Genomic DNA, 18,433 nt, shown 5'->3' on the forward strand with positions numbered 1-18,433 from the left:
TGCGTGTCGCAACCAAAAAATGCCTCTATAGACGCTCAGAAGATCGCCTTACCGTGTTTCGTAACGTTCAGTAAGTTTTTATTTTCAATTAGGGTAGGTAGGAGTTTATTATAAATTTTTGTGCTATCAGTCTGAATTTTTTTCACAAAGAGAGCAAACATATAATATTCTGCTTTGGTTAACAAATCTGTAAATTCGATTGATATTTCTCGAACTTCAAGAACGATCAGGTAACAAATTCACGTTGTCTAACTGTGCAGAACAGTAAGACGGAAACGCGATAATCACAAGTTCTCGTTTCGAACAAGGATGAAAACGTTGTCTGTGTTCTGCACTACTTTTATGCTCCTTCTGCGCGAAGCTCCCAGCAGCATTTGATTAAATTTTAACTCAAAACATTTAACAGAATTTTATAATATCTGCGAGCGTTTGCAAAGTATGGCACCAAGGCTTCATCCTGTCACCTGTACCTCCCCTGCTTAAAATACATAAAAAGATGCCCCAACAAAAAATATTTAAATAGCGCTTCATGTTACATTAATCTAGTTTACCAAATATGCTTACATTGAACTGCAACGCTTAATCTCAACTCTCCTAATAACGTTTTTATTTGTACGAAAAGGTTAGTTCACCCAGTGGTTAAAGATGCTTAAGATCATAAACACAAGATAAGCATAACCTTTCCTTGAGAATTTGAAGCAAGCAGCAGAAGTTGCATTTCAACGGCAATATATTCAGGGCCACCGGGACGTAAGCCTTAGTTAATATATTTATTTACAACATATTCTGCAGAGCTAAAGCATTACAGCAAGAGAGTGGGTACATATAAGGATAAACAAGATACAACTAATCACACAAAGAATCAAATAACAATATGATGACTAAAGTGAAGCATTTGGAATATCATAAGGTATATAAGCCGCAAGAGCAACACAGTGCAGGCAAATTCAAAATAATAATGAGTTGAGGGAGGTTTATATGTAATATATACGTGTGTTTCGATTACGTGCGAAGGTTACAGTTTGTTTTTTATCACAAGCAGTACAGCCTGTTTTTACTATGAGAAATAGATTTAAATTTCCACAAGTACATATAGTGCCGTTGTGTACAGTGAAACGTTTTACGAATACTGCGGTTTGTCTGATACAGAAATACTAACATATTGACAGCGTCAAAAAAAGCTTCCCAACGCAGCTAATAAGCGTAAACCACCATCCTTATATAAATTTGCATAGATTTCGGGTCGGAAATCGGCGGCTTCAATATCAGCGCCGTTCTAATTCACGACAATACACTAAAAGGTGTAACACTCCCGTAGATGACAGCAAGAAGAAAAAATATGTGCATAAAAAAGTTACTAAACGAGATGGCGGACAAATTTTATTCTGAACAAGCGTAGGGATCATATTTTGAAAGTTGGACCAAGACCAGCTACCATATAATATATATATATATATATATATATATATATATATATATATATATATATATATATATATATATATATATATATATATATATATATATATATATATATATATATATATATATATTCTGAGCGACTGCTCGAACAAACCTCTTTATTCCAGCCCCAATATGGAACGCTGCACGGGATCTGGCGAACAGTGGTGAATGATGACGATGCTGCGTATTTACAGGTGAAAGAGGTGAAACTTCTGGCACCGCGCTCACAATAGTTATATATATATGCGAGAGTCGGACTTTGAAGAAGGCTCACCGCCGAAGAATTGACGAGTTTGAATTGTGGTGCTGGTGGAGACTCTTGAGAGTTCCTTCGACTGCCAGAAGATGAAATCAGACGATATTGTCGTCCATACACTCTGACTGCTTATTGGAGGATGAAATTCTTAAGTTAGGCTCAGCTACTTTGGTCATCTGATGAGAAGAGAGGAGTTGCTGGAGAAATATTTGATGTTGGGAAAGGTTGAGGGTCACCGGAGAAGGGGTAGGCAGTGAACGCGGTGGTTAGATGGCATCCTCGAGGCGCTGCAGATGAAGTTATGTGATGTTAGAAAGTGAGATACCGGAAAGCTTGGCATGATATGGTCCATAGGGTCACGAAGGGTCGGATACGACTGAACGACTGAACTGATGTGTGTGTGTATGTGTATGTTTATTGTATGTGTGTGTGCGCGTGCGTGCGTGTGTGTGTGTCTGTACCTATATACACATACATACATACATACATACATACATACATACATACATACATACATACATACATACATACATACATACATACATACATACATACATACATACATACATACATACATACATACATACATACATACATACATACATACATACATACATACATACATACATACATACATACATACATACATACATACATACATACATACATACATACATACATACATACATACATACATACATACATACATACATACATACATACATACATACATACATACATACATACATACATACATACAAATGAAGATAGCATTCCGAACTCACTGTTGACTTCACAGAAAAACCTTGTTGAAAGTAAAAAAATGAAGCTTCCAGACACGTTCATTTGTTTTGAACTCAAACTGCGTTAAATATATGCGTCAATCTTATACCGTTAACGGTATTTTGCTGTAATTCTTACAAACTACATACAACAGTCAACATCAGGTAAAGAGGCAAACATAAGTATTGAGCTTCTGTAATAAACTGACCAGTAAACCTCAGCTGTTTTCAATGGTAGCGGGTACAGCAAGATGCTTACAGAACGGCATACATTGTATATTGTGTAATATCTTGCTCAGACCTGAGCCAAAAATAGGGATAAATGTAACCACCTATAAATAATGGTACTAAGAAGTAACCCCTTCCGTTAAGAGAACCTCCTTAACTCATTATGAGAGGCCGCACAGTAGTGTTGCATTGCATTATGACAGCAATCATAATGTTATGCTACGCAAGAAAAACTCAATTGCTTGTCATATTATTGAAATAGGCATAACAGAGTCATCTGCAGGAATCCGTAGGTATTTGATCATGTTTAGTTGTCGACGCAATGAGTACAGTGACATAAATAAAGCAAATTTGTAACACTTATTTGAGATCTTGTTTAAGAACGAAACCGTGAGAGCATACAAGATATGCGAGTACAAAATGGCCTGAAATGGCGGTAAAAAAGGGTAATCTGTATGCAAAACATATTTGTTAAATGTTACCGCGAGATCTCTTGAATAGCAATAGCTTGTAGTAGACGTTTTAGGTTACTATTGTTTTAGCTAAATTCTCTGGAAGGCTGAAGTTAAATCTCGAGACTGAAAACTAACGATTTTCTGGCATGCAATTCTAAACTGTAAACTACTCGGCGAAGCTACAAAAGTATATTTTATGCGCTAGAACGTTCCTTGCAATAAAGTAATCGAATTTAGGCAGCTACAGAAAAAAGGTGCACATGCCGCAATTTGCGCCAGGCAAAACATCTTGTTCAAGCCTCACATTGCGTTCCTTGCAACCTCTTGCGGCCTCCACAAGAGTAGCGCGCGCGTCACTTTAATTCCTACTTGTTCTTAGAAGCATGTCTGCCTGTCTTGCTTCTTAGGATAAACATTTTTCTGACATTTTTGTGTTAACTTTTCATAAGGCGTTCTTCCTGAAAAAAACATTTTTTTAATTGAGCTCTCGCGCTGTTCGCAATAACTTCGTGCGCTTCAATTTACCTCTGTCGCGTACACTGCTAACGCACTCCGACTTCAGATTAAAAACTTTCTTTCCGCTCTTGAAGTACAGCTCTGAACAAGCAATGCAGCAGTAAAAGAAACGAAATTAATGGCAGAAAACGTCTTACGCGTTCCGTGTACACTGGCAATACCTAATCTCAGAGATGAAGATGAAAAGAGAAAGGTCAGGGAAACGTAAACCTAAAAAATGTAGCTCCTGGGGTGGCGAGTGCATTTATGCATAAATTTTGGATATGAGAGGACATTTCGCAGACGTAAAACGTGACCATTCCTTTTAAGTGCTTATGTAGAGATGCCTGAGAAAGTAAACCTACACCAAGGTAATAAGCACGGAGAAAAACACTGAACAGCACCTCGATCCTTGGTATTTTATGAAATATTTCACTTTCCTCGACGAGAGCCGAAAAACACTGCATTTTAGAGCTGTCTCCATTTTGTGCTTTTATGCAAAGCTGCGCATCGATTTCGCAGCGTAATACGTTCTTGGGAATGAATTCTGCTCTCCACGTTTTATATGAACAAGGACCAGTTAAGTTTAGTTACTACTGATATACAACTGGTTTTTTTATCGAGCCTTTCTCGCTTACTGGCAATAGAAGGCAGCAAGAAAGGAAGGCCCTGCATGTTATCAAATCGCTCGACACTGTCAATACCAGATACGAGTCTATTTCAATAGCTTGTACTTTGCCTGTAATAATTCTAGCAAGACGTTGCCTGCTAGCCTGACCTGATATCGCCCTCCTGTATCTGCATGCATCTGTCATGCGAGTTAATCCACACACCACTACAACTCGCCTCCGGAGCGTTTGTAGCGATGCCAAGATCGCTAGCGCTGTGCGTTCTTGCGCATCTCGAATGTGAGGAAATTTCGAGCACTTCGAATTTATTTGAGAGTTATTACCAATACGCAAACAATTGCGAAGTCAATCCATGACGTAAAAAAACTGAAATAGTTTACTATTGCACTGGTTTCAACTCCAGTCTGCTTGGATGTCGATTCAGTAATCTGCACGCCAGTATATTTGACGTGTGGCACCCACTTTCGTCGAGTAAGCGACGTCGTCGTCTGTAGTCTGCGGAGCAAAAGTACTATACATATGCAATGCCCAGATGTCGACTGAGGTCGCGAAAATTGCATCGCAATGTCATCTAGAGACTACGTCTAGGAGCGAGAGAGCCATTCTAAGAAGTCCTATAAAACAACAAGCATGTTATGAGCCCCGCTTGATGCGTATCATTATCCTGTCGACTAAACGCTCCGACATTTGTCTGTGTAAATTAGTGGCATTTCGGTTTCATGCTAAAAAATGCTCGCCCACTGAGCTGACTCTGAGGAGCATGCTTTCTTCACTGCTGAAGATAAGTTAGTGACTTGTGGCAATGCTTTCCTCGTAAACCTAGTGCCGTATTTGCAAAAATATGATCTTTAGTGCGTCCAGCAATGAAAACCCTACAGCCGCTTGCGTTTGGTGCAATTAGAAAGTTGCTTTCGAAATGTGTGGCTCTGTTCTCAGCCGCACGTGCCGTGAATTACGCAGTTACTATATAAAAAAAAGCTCACAAGAAACAATCATGGCAATGTTTAATACGAGAAGTTTGGTTTGGTATGGTTTGTGGGGTTTAACGTTCCAAAGCGACTCAGGCTATGAGAGACGCCGTAGTGGAGGACTCCGGAAATTTCGACAGACTGGGGTTCTTTAGCGTGCGAGATGTATTAAAGCTCCCAAGGTTCGTTACATGTCAGTAGCGTAAGTGGCTTGGAAAAGTAATCTGCCATATGAATCGTTCATAGAATCATGGACAGACATTATTTTAAAAAGCTACGAATTTTGGCGAGCTGCTTATGTGGCACCGCAATAAAAAGCAAGCATTAGAAGAACAATCCCATTCGGTCCTCTCTTTTGCGTGTTCGTTGTTGGTGCGCTAAACTCTGCCGAATGCCACTCTGACAAAAATATATTTTTCGTTATTATAGTCGTCTTTTAAATATGGTTTAAATATTGGGGACGTATTTTCTTTTTTGGGTTGACCTAAAAAAGTGAATAATTTATGCGATGATAACGCAGACTGCATGCTCCGTTCTTTGAAACAAAAATACTCAATAATAGCTGAATTTGCGAGAGTAAAATTAAAATACCCACCGCCAGAACCTTTCCCACAACCAATATTCTAGAAAATTTATTTAACCAGACCTATTCAAGTCAACAATAACGGTCGCTACTCTAATTAAGTTATGCATTTTTGGTTAACTCTTACTTTTGAAGCCGCTCTGCGGGCAATAATGTTAGCTGTCGTTTAGCACTCGGTAAACCTTGATGGAAGAGCAAACTTCTTTTGCCCGCTACATTATTCCCTTATCCAACCCTATCAGTGCAGGGCGTCATGTTATTGAGGTCACAATCTCAGCCTTTAAGGGTGTGACGCGAGAGCGTAAGCTACCAGCCCACATATAAAGTCCCGCTTTAACTAAGCCGTAAGGACGTGCCTGCGTGTTCTATAAATCTGCGTGTTTTGCGTAATTTTATAAATCAAAAATATTACTGCTAGGCCTGCCGTCGAATCGTCCACTACGATTTGAATGCGGGACGTTAATGCGCACTTTTATTTTTATTTACTCTTTCTTACTCTTTTTTATTTATTCTTTTATTTTTATTTAATTTCGCCGTAGCGCGCGTACCTGTTGCATTCTAATAATTTCTACCTCGAAAACACTCCTCTATTCTTGATGCGCGTGAAGAAACTCATGCCTTAAAGTGCAATGTAGTATGAGCATGTTCGAAATGACGAAGTGTGGAGCGTCTTTGCACGACGTTTTTACCTACCTGTGTAAAAGTTAGGCACTTGATAACTCTGTGGCCATAACAGGAAAAGATTTTCTCAATGGTAAAGTATATCGTTCGTATTCATCGGTTGGTTTTACTGGATTCTGTTTCCACGAGCATCATATTGTAGTTCTTGAGTCATTATCATCATCAGCCTGACTATACCCTCTGCAGGGCGAAGGCTTCTCCCATATTTCTCCACTTAACCCGGTTCTGTGCTAGCTGCATCCACTTGACCCTTGCGAACTTCTTACCCTCATCCGCCCACCTAACTTTCTGCCGCCCCCTGCTACGCTTTCCTTCCCTTGGAATCCAGTTTGTTACCCTCAGCGACCATCGGTTATCATCTCTTCGCACTACATGTCCTGCCCATGTCCATTTCTTCTTCTTAATTTCCACTAGACTGTCGGTAACTTGAGTTATTTCTCTGACCCACTCTGCACGCTTCCTATCTCTTAATGTTACCCCTACCATTTTTCGTTCCATAGCCCTCTGAGTTGTGCTCAACTTAAGTAGAACCCTCTTGGTTAGCCTCCGCGTTTCAGCCCCATATGTGAGTACAGGTAAGAAGCAATACCGGTAAGCTGCTAGTCATAATCTGCGAGTGCTTGCCAAATGCGCTCCATCCCAATCTTATTTTTCTTTTTGTTTCCTTTTCATGGTCTGGATCTGCGGTTACTACCTGTCCTAAGTAGACGTATTCGCTTACTACTTCCAGTACTTCGCTACTTAATGCAAACTGCTGTTCCCTCCCGAGGCTGTTGAAAATTACCTTAGTCTTCTGAATATTGATTTTCAAGCCTACCTTTCTACTTTTCCTGTCTAGATCATCAATAATTATTTGCAGTGCATCCCCCGAGTTGCTTAGCAAGGCAATGTCATCAGCAAATCGCAGATTACTGAGGTATTCTCCATCTACCCTTATCCCTAACTGCTCCCATTCCAAGTCTCTGAATACTTCCTCTAAGCAAGCTGTGAATAGTACTGGGGAGATTGTGTCGATCCTTGCCTAACACCTTTCTTTATGGGAATTTCGTTATTTTCTTTATGCAGAACTATGGTTGCTGTGCAGCCACTATATATATCTTCCAGCACTTTCACGTACGGCTCGTCTAAACCCTGATTTCGCTATGCCTGCTTAACCGCCGAAGTTTCAACTGAGTCAAACGCTTTTTCGTAATCAATGAATGCTTTGTATAAGGGTTGGTTATATTCTGAGCATTTTTCTATCACCTGATTGATGGTATGGATATGATCGATAGTAGAGTATCGTTTCCGAAAACCTGCTTGATCGTTTGCTTGATTGCAGTCTAAGGTTGTGCTGATTCCATTAGAGATTACCTTAGTAAATACCTTATACGTAACTGGCAGTAAGCTGATTGGGCTGTAATTGTAAGGTCCTTATAGTCCCCTTTCTTATGAATGAGGATATTATTTGCATTCTTCCATGGTTACGGTACCGTCGATGACACAAGGCACTGCGTATACTGCGTGGCCAGTTTTTCTAGCACGATATCCCCCCAGTCCTTCAACAAATCTGTAGCTATCTGATCTTCTCCAGCTGATTTCCACCTTTTCATAGTTTTTAATGCTTTCTTGACCTCGTCCTTCGTCACTGGTTTTTTCCTAAAGTCAATCTTATTACGGTCCTGACTACTTTGGCTACTGTAGAGATCTGTATAGAACTCCTCGGCTACTTGGACTATCTTCTCCATATTCGTGATGACGTTGCCCGCCTTGTCCCTTATCGCATACATCTGGTTTTTGCCTATGTCCAATTTCTTGTTTACCGCTTTAAGGCTTCCCCCGTTCTTTACAGCATGCTCAATTTTCTCGTTATACTTCCTTATATCGGCCACCTTGCGCTTATTGATTATCTTTGATATCTCGGCCAATTCTATCTGGTCTGTTGGATTGGAAGCTTTCATACTTTGGCGTTTCTTAATCAAATCTTTCGTCTCCTTAGACAGGTTATATGTATCCTCTCTAACTATCCTGCCGCCTACTTCTACAGCGCACTCAGTAATGATATCTCTGAAATTATTGTTCATTGCGTCTAGAGTATTGTCCTCGTCCTCGGTTAGAGCTGAATATCTATTCTGTAGCGAGATCCTGAGCTTTTCTGCCCTCCTCCTCACCGCTAATTCGTTGATGGGTTTCTTTCTTACTAATATGTTGCGTTCCTTTTCAGATTTAAGCTAATTCGGGACCTCACCATTCTTTGGTCACTGCATCGCACCTTCCCGTTTACCTATACATCTTGCATAATGGCGGGGGTTGAACACAGTGTGAAGTCAATTTCATTTTTAGTCTCCCCGTTAGGGCTTTTCCTTGTCCATTTCCGGTTCTTTCGTTTGCTGAAGAAGGTATTCATGATTCTTAAGTTATTGCGCTCTGTAAACTCAACTAGTAACTCCCCCCGGCTATTCCTAGAACCAATGCCATAGCCGCCTACTGCTGTGTCTCGTGCCTCTTTTTTCCCTACCTTGGTATTGAAGTCGCCCATTAGTACAGTATACTGCGTCTTTACCTTTCGCATTGCTGATTCTACATATTCGTAGAAGCTTTCAACTGCCTGGTCATCATAACTATATGTAGGTGCATAGGACCGTACAACCTTCAGTTTATACCGCTTATTAAGCCTAATTACGATGCCTGCCACACTCTCGTTAATACTATAGAATTCATCTATATTACCCGCTATGTACTTATTGACAAGGAAACCTACTCCTAGTCGTCGCCTCTCCGGTAAGCCTCGATAACACAGTACATGCCCATCTTTCAGTACAGTATATGCCTCATTCAGCCTCCTTACCTCACCAAGCCCTATGACATCCCATTTCATATCCGCTAGTTTCTGTAACAGCACTGCTAAACTAGCTTCACTAGCTAGGGTTCTAGCGTTAAACATCGCCAGGGTCAGTTTCCAATGGCGGCCTGTCCAGCGGAGCCAGAAGTTCTTAGCACCCCCTGCTGCGTCACAGGTGTGACCGCCGCCGTGGTCAGATGTTCCGCAGCCGCTGGTGACTGAGGGCCGGGGTTTTATGGAACTAATCATGAGAGGTTGCGGCCAATTACTGCACCAGGGTGGCCAACTCATGTTCTGGTGAGAGAGTGCGTTTCCGGAGGTGTTCACCGGTATGAGGTCGCACCCCAAACCTGTTTATGCAATTCCATCAACACGCGGACTTTTTTTTCTATCCGGTGGAGAATTGTGTGGCACCGGGATTTGAGCCCTTGTCCTCTTGCATGCGAGGCGGATGTTCTGCCGCTATGCCACCGCTACCATCTGGTGTAGGAATATGCTGGGATATAATCGTTTTCTTCTTGTCCGCCTGAATGGATGGCACAGCTATAAAATGGACTTCAAATAACTATGGACCGATCACCACAACATGGTTAACAAGCAACCGATGCCGCTCTGCTGCCCCAGCTACCAAGAGCTTCTTAGGTGGCTCGGCGGCATGCAAAACACTTGACTACCTGGCTTTTCATTAATGGTTTTCACTTCAGCCATAGTCAAGTGGCGAAAAAAAGGTGGTTGCAGAAAAGCAAGCATCGACAACGGAATGTCGTCACGGCGTAGCTTCCCAGAGGTTTTCCTGATGCCCTGTTAGTTTCGTGTAGACACAAGCTTATTCAGTGCTTGTTTAGGCCGAAAAGCTTTGTACGCCGAAGATAAGTTTGTCATTGGCGAACCAGGGTTTATCGTCTTCAGATAACCTGTTCAGATACGTCGGTGCGTGTTTCCTCCGAGCACAAGAGAAAGTGACTGAGAAACCAGGCTTTAGGCCTAAGTCACGCTTACGGAAAGCAGCGGTGTGTTATGTGTGCGGGAGTGGTTAGAAAGCAAAAGAAAGGAGAATATGCGCGCTAGTGCAGTACCAGCCTTCCTGGTGAGAACGCCAGCACGCTACCTCGCGTGCTTGCAGTATCTTAGGGTTAATGATTGCAAATAGAAACAGCCTACCCACACCAACATCTGCCTCCAGCTTAGGCTGACTTTGGATCGCACCACTCACTGGAATATTTGAATGAAATTGTATCGATGAATTACTGATGCCTGAGTTTTGATAAGCGTTTTATGTGCAATTCTTGCGGCTTTCTAACAGCCCTGGCAAATGTTTCCACCGTGAAATGAAATACTGCAGCGTCCGCCGTGTTGCTCCGCTCACGTTATTCGATATATTTGCCGCGTGTTGCATTAGGGTCATTCGAGACTCGGGAGTACATTTCCCCTCACTTGTAAAAATGCAGCACGTGAAGAAACCCCGTCCTTCCAATAATTAAGACTAACGAATATATCGATTAATTTACTGTTTTGCCGAAAACGTCAAGTCACCAGGTTAGAATCTGGTTTGCGACACGTACTCTTTATTATGTTCTGTGTTTGAGTTCTGGAAGTTATTTCTGAAGACTAAAGAATATATTCATGAATTTACTGTTTTGCCGAAAAAGTCAAGTCACCAGGTTAGAACGCACTCTATTATGTTATGTGTTTGAATTCTGCAAGTTATTTCTTATACTGACGTCTACAAAACGTCATGGATGGAGGCAATAATTATTTATTAATTCAATAATTACTATAAATCGGCCCCTCCTGTCATTATCGAACCACAGGCTTAAGGAGCATTACAATATGTTAAGGGGGCTGCAGGCAACCTTGGTATTCGTGGCTTGGATTGACCTTGTTCTTCATTGTCTTAAAAAGCAGCCGGGTTGTCGCCATCACAAAGATCAGCTTACTAGCACACTTAAAAGTATTCATTGATAGACCCAGCAATAAAGTTTAGCAGCCCACCCTTCATGTGAAACCCCAACAGGGGCATATGAGGTATAAATAAAATTTGTGTATGCTCATAGTGATATCAATTAATTTTTCCCCATGTTTTTGCAATGTCGGGACATACATTATGATATCATCCTTAATAAGCTGCTGTTGGTTTAGCGCCGTACTTGTCCCTTCGTCTTTTCTCAGCCTCTTTCCAAAGAGTTGCTTCACATGTAACTTCGTTTCATGACACTGATTGTTCGGATCCTAGGATTCAGTAAGAAGGTCCCGCACTGTCTGATCACAGCCGGATGAGAAGCGAGAGTATGAATAGAAGCATACTGACCTCGTTTTGCCAAAAACCCATCACCATACCCCGGTTCGAGAGGGAGCTTTCAAGGACGAGTAAAAAAACTGGCCCGCGGTAAAATTTCGGTGGCACTGTCATGCGGTAAAGACCGAAAATACAGATCCAATACGTCTACCAAGATTGCCTCACCAGGAAAAATGATGGAAGCCCTGTATCGACTGTATATGACAAACGTAGTTGTTGGTTGACTGATAGGAGGTTGTCGGTGGTATCACTGGTTGTCTGATTAATAAGATCTGATTGATGAATAGTGGTCGAAATAAGCGCGGTGTAGACGAATAATCTCGCGTGTATGTCGTGAAGTTTGAACACGTGTGATGAAACCTGTCTCTAGTACTAGTGCGGTAACTTTGTCTGGCGTTGTGCCAGATGTGTTCGATATTGTGAGCGCTTCTTTTGAGAATGTGGTTCTAGAGTTGGTGTTGTTTGACGGCCTAGAAAAAGTCGTGAGACGGATGTCGAAAAGGGGGAGAAGAAAGCTCCGCCTGAGGCAGCTATACGGTTGAAGCGAAAGCGGGCAGTCGAAGCACTAGCAATAGAATGGAAGCGAGGTGCCGAGTGTCTGTCGAGGAAGCGTAGCTTCAACGTCAGCATGTTGCTTAAAATCGCAAAGGCAAAGCTAGTCTGCCCGTAACGCGAAGATGTCGAGCTGAAATGTTATCGTTGTCAAGAAACTACTGACCTTCAGACAATCGTAAACGTAACGCTGAAGCTGAGTTGGTCAATAAAGCCAAAAATGTCAAACTGAAACGACAGCTTCGTCAAATATTAGGCAAATAAGCGTATATGATCACAGTAACATCAGAATAAAAACAGGCCAGGCAATGAGTGTGCGCGCTATCACGTCTATTTTTAAGGCGAAGCCTAAGAGTCCTTCAATGTTTTCAATGAAACAGATTTAGCGCCTCTGCAGAAATAAAGAGGCCAACGAGCTTGCTTGTAAGCACAGTAGCTAGTCTTAAGCAGCACGGCTGTGTATTATAAGGTTATCGCTATTGCTCGCAAGCATCATCGATGCTGTGAAATAGGTAAGCTCTTCTATTAGACATCAATGACTGAAGAATGTTCCAGAAGAAATAAAAACTTTCACTTCAATGCAATTGTTGTTGATGAGTACAGAAACACTCCAAGTACTCCTGAAGGCATCGAAAATCGCGAGTTCTTACTATTATCCAAGTCTGTACGCGACCGCCTCCATAACTTATTATATTGCTCATTAGGCATCACAGAAAACGCTATTATTCAACAAAAACCTTTATGAGGCTCGAAGTTTTTAATTTAATAGAGAGTTAGCATTAGGAAATAGTTTAGTACAACGTAATTTTGCCGCTTCATGTCCTATTGCCCAGCGACATCAGGAATAGAAAACTTAGCTATTTCTCTTTAAGTAGAGCCATTTTACGACTTCCATATGACGCCCGTATTTGATGGGTGGTCCTTGTGCTTACCATATTTAACAACAACGAACTGGCGAGTTATTTCTAAAGAGCGCTACTTCATATATCTCCTACATGTGTGTGAAAACTGAACCGTAAGAACACTATGTTTGATTTCTTCAAGATAACGCAAATCGCCTCAGTCACAAAAACCCATATACCCAACATCAATGAACACAATCCCGAATTGACCGTATTAGGCGCTCATGATTTATTGCCTCAAATATGTCAAATAAAAATAGTTAAAGTAACCAGGCGGATCGGATATACTGTCTTCCGTGTATATTACGGGTCCTCCTTCCTAAGCCGCCCAGAATTCATTACGAGAAGACCTAACAATTTAATCCTTCGTTCAGCACATTCTATCCTTGTTTTTTTTATAGGTGTCACTAAACAAATTAAAATAGAAAGCACTAAATTATTCAAATTTTTACTTATTAATAATTTCAGTTTTTTAAAACCAGCATTTCGACGTTACTGTTTTTCGAGGTGAAGCAAAAATTTGTAGAAATACTGTAAAAAGAACAAAAAGTGTAGATGATTCTCAGGCCAGTGTAATATATGATGCTGCCTGGAAGTGTAGTGTGTTGTGGCCTATTGCGCTCAATAGTTATTGGCGACTCTAGGGGTTATTAGAGTACAAATAAGGACGAGTCACCTTGGCGTAATCAAGTGACAGGAGCTGTTAAAAGAACACGCAAGATCAAAAAAAGAAAAAAGAATGGTGTATTTTTAGGTTATTAATAAGTGAGGTTTAAGCTCAACTGACACTTGCACGTGATAGTGATGAAGAGGAATGCCTCATTTTTCAAGACATGCGGTCAACGGCTTAAATCAAATGATTTTTTGGGTGCCTTTGTTGGGATACGTATAGCGCTATAAGTGCGATGTGTTAGGGGTGCTCAGTGCTCTAGGTTTAGCTCAATTCTAGCAGCGATCCGTTAATACATAGCAATAAAAATATAATCAACTTAAAACATTGCGAAAAGTCCTCCCGTCTCCAGCGCGTTCCATGCCGCTCTCATCCAGTTTCGCGTAGCTACAAAATGGAAAGGCTATCTCAAGATTATATAAATAAAACATGTAAAAATGGGCAAATATTATTCTCGACAGCGCTTATCCTACATTGCAGGCAATGTATGGGAGGTTTGGTTCCCTGCAACGTTTTTACTACTGGCACTGACCTTCAGAAATTGAATTTCATCACGGGCTGACGAAACATTCTCTGCATGCCTGCTAAGTTCGCGGGGCATTGCTGTTGTGGAATCCGTGAATGCGCCACCAATACCGGGTTACTATTGGCTAGATTGCGCAAGAAGTTACGAGTAGTCGAGGCCCGGGGCAACGAATCATTTGCAGCATCTGGGAACTATCGTGAAATTTTCGCGATGGATACAAAACATCTGGCTGCCGACGGGAAGTTGCGGCGTGAGCACGTCTATAAAATAGCTGCGAAAGTTATGAAACGTTAGGAGATAGACTTTATACTTCTCATACTAACTGAGGTCTAGTGACGGAAACAATAATTCTGGGTAGACAAAAATAAGCCAGCCAGAAATAATGACTTCCATCTTTATAAAAACTGAAAACGTGATGACAACTCGGCCGGCCGGACAATTGATGGAGACTGCACGCTAGGACCTGCTAAATCTAATCTGTAAACGTTACATGTTTATGTAACTGGCACTGAGCATTCCTTTCATGGCACCTTCCTCAAGAAGTACTTGAAATTCCTTCATATCGCTGCTTACGGAATACGAGTGTTCTTTTCCGGCCTAATGATAGGCACCCAGCTATAGCTGTAACAAGCCCCGATAAAAATAAAAATTCTTCAATCCGTGTTTTCCGCGACCAATGCATTAATCTGGTCTTAAACATAATGTGGTTGAATTGGACCTTTGGTGCTGAGGCCAAGCTAGCCTTGCTCGATATAGAACAAATCATGGTGACCACCATTCTTATCAATATCATGTATCCTAATCACATTCTCGCCAGCAAGAAATTCAGCACGTTGTATGCTGAAGAAACCAGTGCTGGGAGGTGGCAGAATCAACTTTTTTTTCGTCCCTCTCCCCTTTTTGTCCGTACATCTCTTAAATACAAGCCCATTCGCGTTTCAAGCGCTGATGAGCATAAATACGATTGGTAGGAGGCTTCATCCCAATTACGCATTTTTGGTTAGTCAGTCTTTACAGAGCTTTGCAGCATTAGTCTGCAATCCGAATTCATAGCATACATTTTCAGGTTATTGGATTCTTACGGGACGCACATTAAAAAAAGTAGACTTATCCAGGTTATAAATAGCTAATGTGAAGGCAATCTTGCCAGTGAAAGCTTGCGAAATACTATAAAGCTAATAAGAGGTTCATTGAGCGCGTGCTTATCTTCATATTAGGGCGAAGGATTGAAAAGGTGGTAGTCACGTTGGCTAGTTGAAGGTTTGACCAGCTATAAATAGTTAAATTTTAATAAATTTCAGTAAATAGGTAGCTACTAAACTCATCTCTTGTGCGTAAACCATGGGCAATACATTAAAACAAAATTACACAAACCGTCTCAAAAAGCTATAAAGCTTTTGGCAGCAGTTTTCTGCGGTCTTAACTATTAAAATGCACGCAATGATATGAACTTTCAATCAGCAGAGGCAAACACGAAGAGGCAGGATACCCAGTAGCATATCACGTGAAATGGTTGTGTCGGAATATTGGCCATTCCACAGCGAAATAAAGCAGTGCAAAGTCACCGCCCTTAAATCAAACGTGAGCTCTTAGCAAGCTGTGAACATTTGCAATGTATGCTGACGTAAAAAGCAGAAACAGAGGTAACATAAAGCTTCGTAGATTTTGCGTAAAGAAGAACACGTATGCTTTTGTAAAGAGTGAGCAATAAATTTACAAGGGAAAAGCAGGCAGTAACGGAAAAGAGCGTAAATAATAAAATGTGCAATTTATTTAGGCCGTGACTTTTGTGGAAGTCAACAGAAGCTGATGCATTTATACGGCTCTAAGAATTGATGCGCTTCCCTGGACAAATATAGCACTGCTTTTTGGTCTTGGTGACTTTTGAGCCGCTTATTCTTAAGGTTGCATTTACAGTAATCGATTTGTGCCAGCTCGCGCCACCCGTTATGCTCCTTCACCAAAAAAGTAGAGCGACAACTGAGGTTTTCAAGCAAACTAGTTTTTGCACCAGTTATAAATTCTTTTAAAAGCCACTTCAGGCGTTTGATAGGCAGCACATTCAGCCATTCCAAATATCGTGACCAATTATTGACAGTTGCACTGTTGATCCTCACAGTTGGTTCATATCGGTGGCAGGCTTCATTGTGGAGAATCCCGCTTACAAGTCTTTAACGAATGCTCCAGAGAATAAGCTGCGCCTATAACGTGCCTATCTCCATCCGAGAGCCATAACGCAGTTTTCACTTGCATATAACCAAAGGCAGCGATGGGAAAGTAAAGGCTAGCTCAAGAATTTTTTTTCTAGAACGCTGCTGAGTGCTGACAAATATCGAGCTCTCTGGTAATCGATATTTACTCAATGTTCTTAATTAATATAGCTTTCGATTGCACTGTCACTAATATTATGACTGGCGGGAGCATGCAAATTTGGAACAAATATGATCATATACAAAAGAAATCGCAGTGAGCACGCTGCTGAAAAAAAACGAAAACCACCGGGAGACCAAAACTCATAGCGGTAATCTGACTGCGCCAAAACAGTACCGCCATGATAGCGTGCAAAAGCACAGCGCAGTCAGAAATTGTTTTCTGATTTAAATTAACAGAAAACAATAATAAATCGGCGAAATGGCCAGAATACATGACTTCTAAAATTACGAAAAGTACAAGAGGACATAAAGCAGTCGCTAAAATTATAAAACGTTGAGTTACACTGTAAGTTAACACCACACCAGAAACATTTTAGCTAAAACGCGCGAAGCTGTGGAGCGGTATCATTATAGGCCTTGTACGCAATCACCAAAGGCGTCTATGCTGCCAGCTCGTTTTATATCTATAGCCTTCTAATGGCAACTAAGGCATAAATAATGAAGCTCTCCACTAAATCTCGTTTAGGTGTTCTCTGAATTGTTTTGTTCTGCCAGTTGGAACACAGTACGCATTGTTTTCGTCTTGAACAGACCGGTGCCAGAGGGTTCTGAACCAGAGCCCGGAAACAAAGCGGAGTTTTCTACCTGGCTTAACAGAGAGTGCGAGCACTTTGCGTAAGTGTGGACAATGCCAAACATGCGGTGGTCAACTTAACACAATCATCTTCATTAAGATAACGATCACGCACCCACGAGAGAGGACAATGTACAACAGAACTCGCTTATTGCTCGGATGGGAAATACAGGACCTTTGCAGGGGCGCTGCTTTAATAAGGGCTACATGAAGTAAGCACCGGACCTACCGGTTTTGGGCTGAAGCCCTCTATGGAAGGCGGCTATTTCGCCGTACTTCGTATCATTTTTTTTATACAAAACAAAAGAAGTGTATACAAGAAAAAAATTTCTGGTGTCAGCCGTGCGTTTCAGAACTAGAGAGCCCAGGGGCCGGGGCATGACTGTAGGGCTTTCGTCTCTGGCTGTGGTGAAAATTTCTAACTTGGACGGAAAACTTCATTATCTCTACCAAATATCGTGGGATGTGCTCGCATCTGAATTTCGCAAGAAGGTACTTGAGAGGATGTTCACGAAGAAAAAAGGAATAAAATTCTTTCATAATGTTCGCGCTGTTTTGTATTAAAGCTGACTACATGTTGAAGTTGAAGTTGAAAGTTTATTTTTGAATCAAAATACAGCTTACAATAATATACAGAATATATACAAGTAACTTTAGTACGTCCTAATGAAACACGTGGATAAATGAGCAGTTTCATTCCTATAAATTGTTTGCTTAAAAAAAAATTTTATTCGTGATTTACTTTTTTCCGTACCTTGTATCCCGCTATAAGATCAGAATAACACCTTTATTTGGCAGTACCCCATCAGCGCAAATTGGCAGCGATAAGAAATATAGCAAAGGGGGAGAGCTTGTCGTAACTAATGTTTGCATTGTATAGCAAAATAGGTATTGCTAAATCTAGCGGAAAGCATTTACTAGTCATCCCTACTTCATGCAAAGTACCCATACCTAAAATGTTTTGCCCTGCGTTTTTAATGCTATACCCGAAGAGATCGAATAAAGGGGGTAGAATACACTGCGTCGTATATCATGTTATTAGTTTCCACGCAGGATTCAAATCCTTCCTTGGAATTTCGTCATCGGTGGTAGCCACGCAGTTAATTTTTTGAGCACAAG

This window comes from Amblyomma maculatum, chromosome 1 (assembly GCF_055883805.1).
Source record: "Amblyomma maculatum isolate TAMU_Amacu chromosome 1, ASM5588380v1, whole genome shotgun sequence".
Lineage (NCBI taxonomy): Eukaryota > Metazoa > Arthropoda > Arachnida > Ixodida > Ixodidae > Amblyomma > Amblyomma maculatum.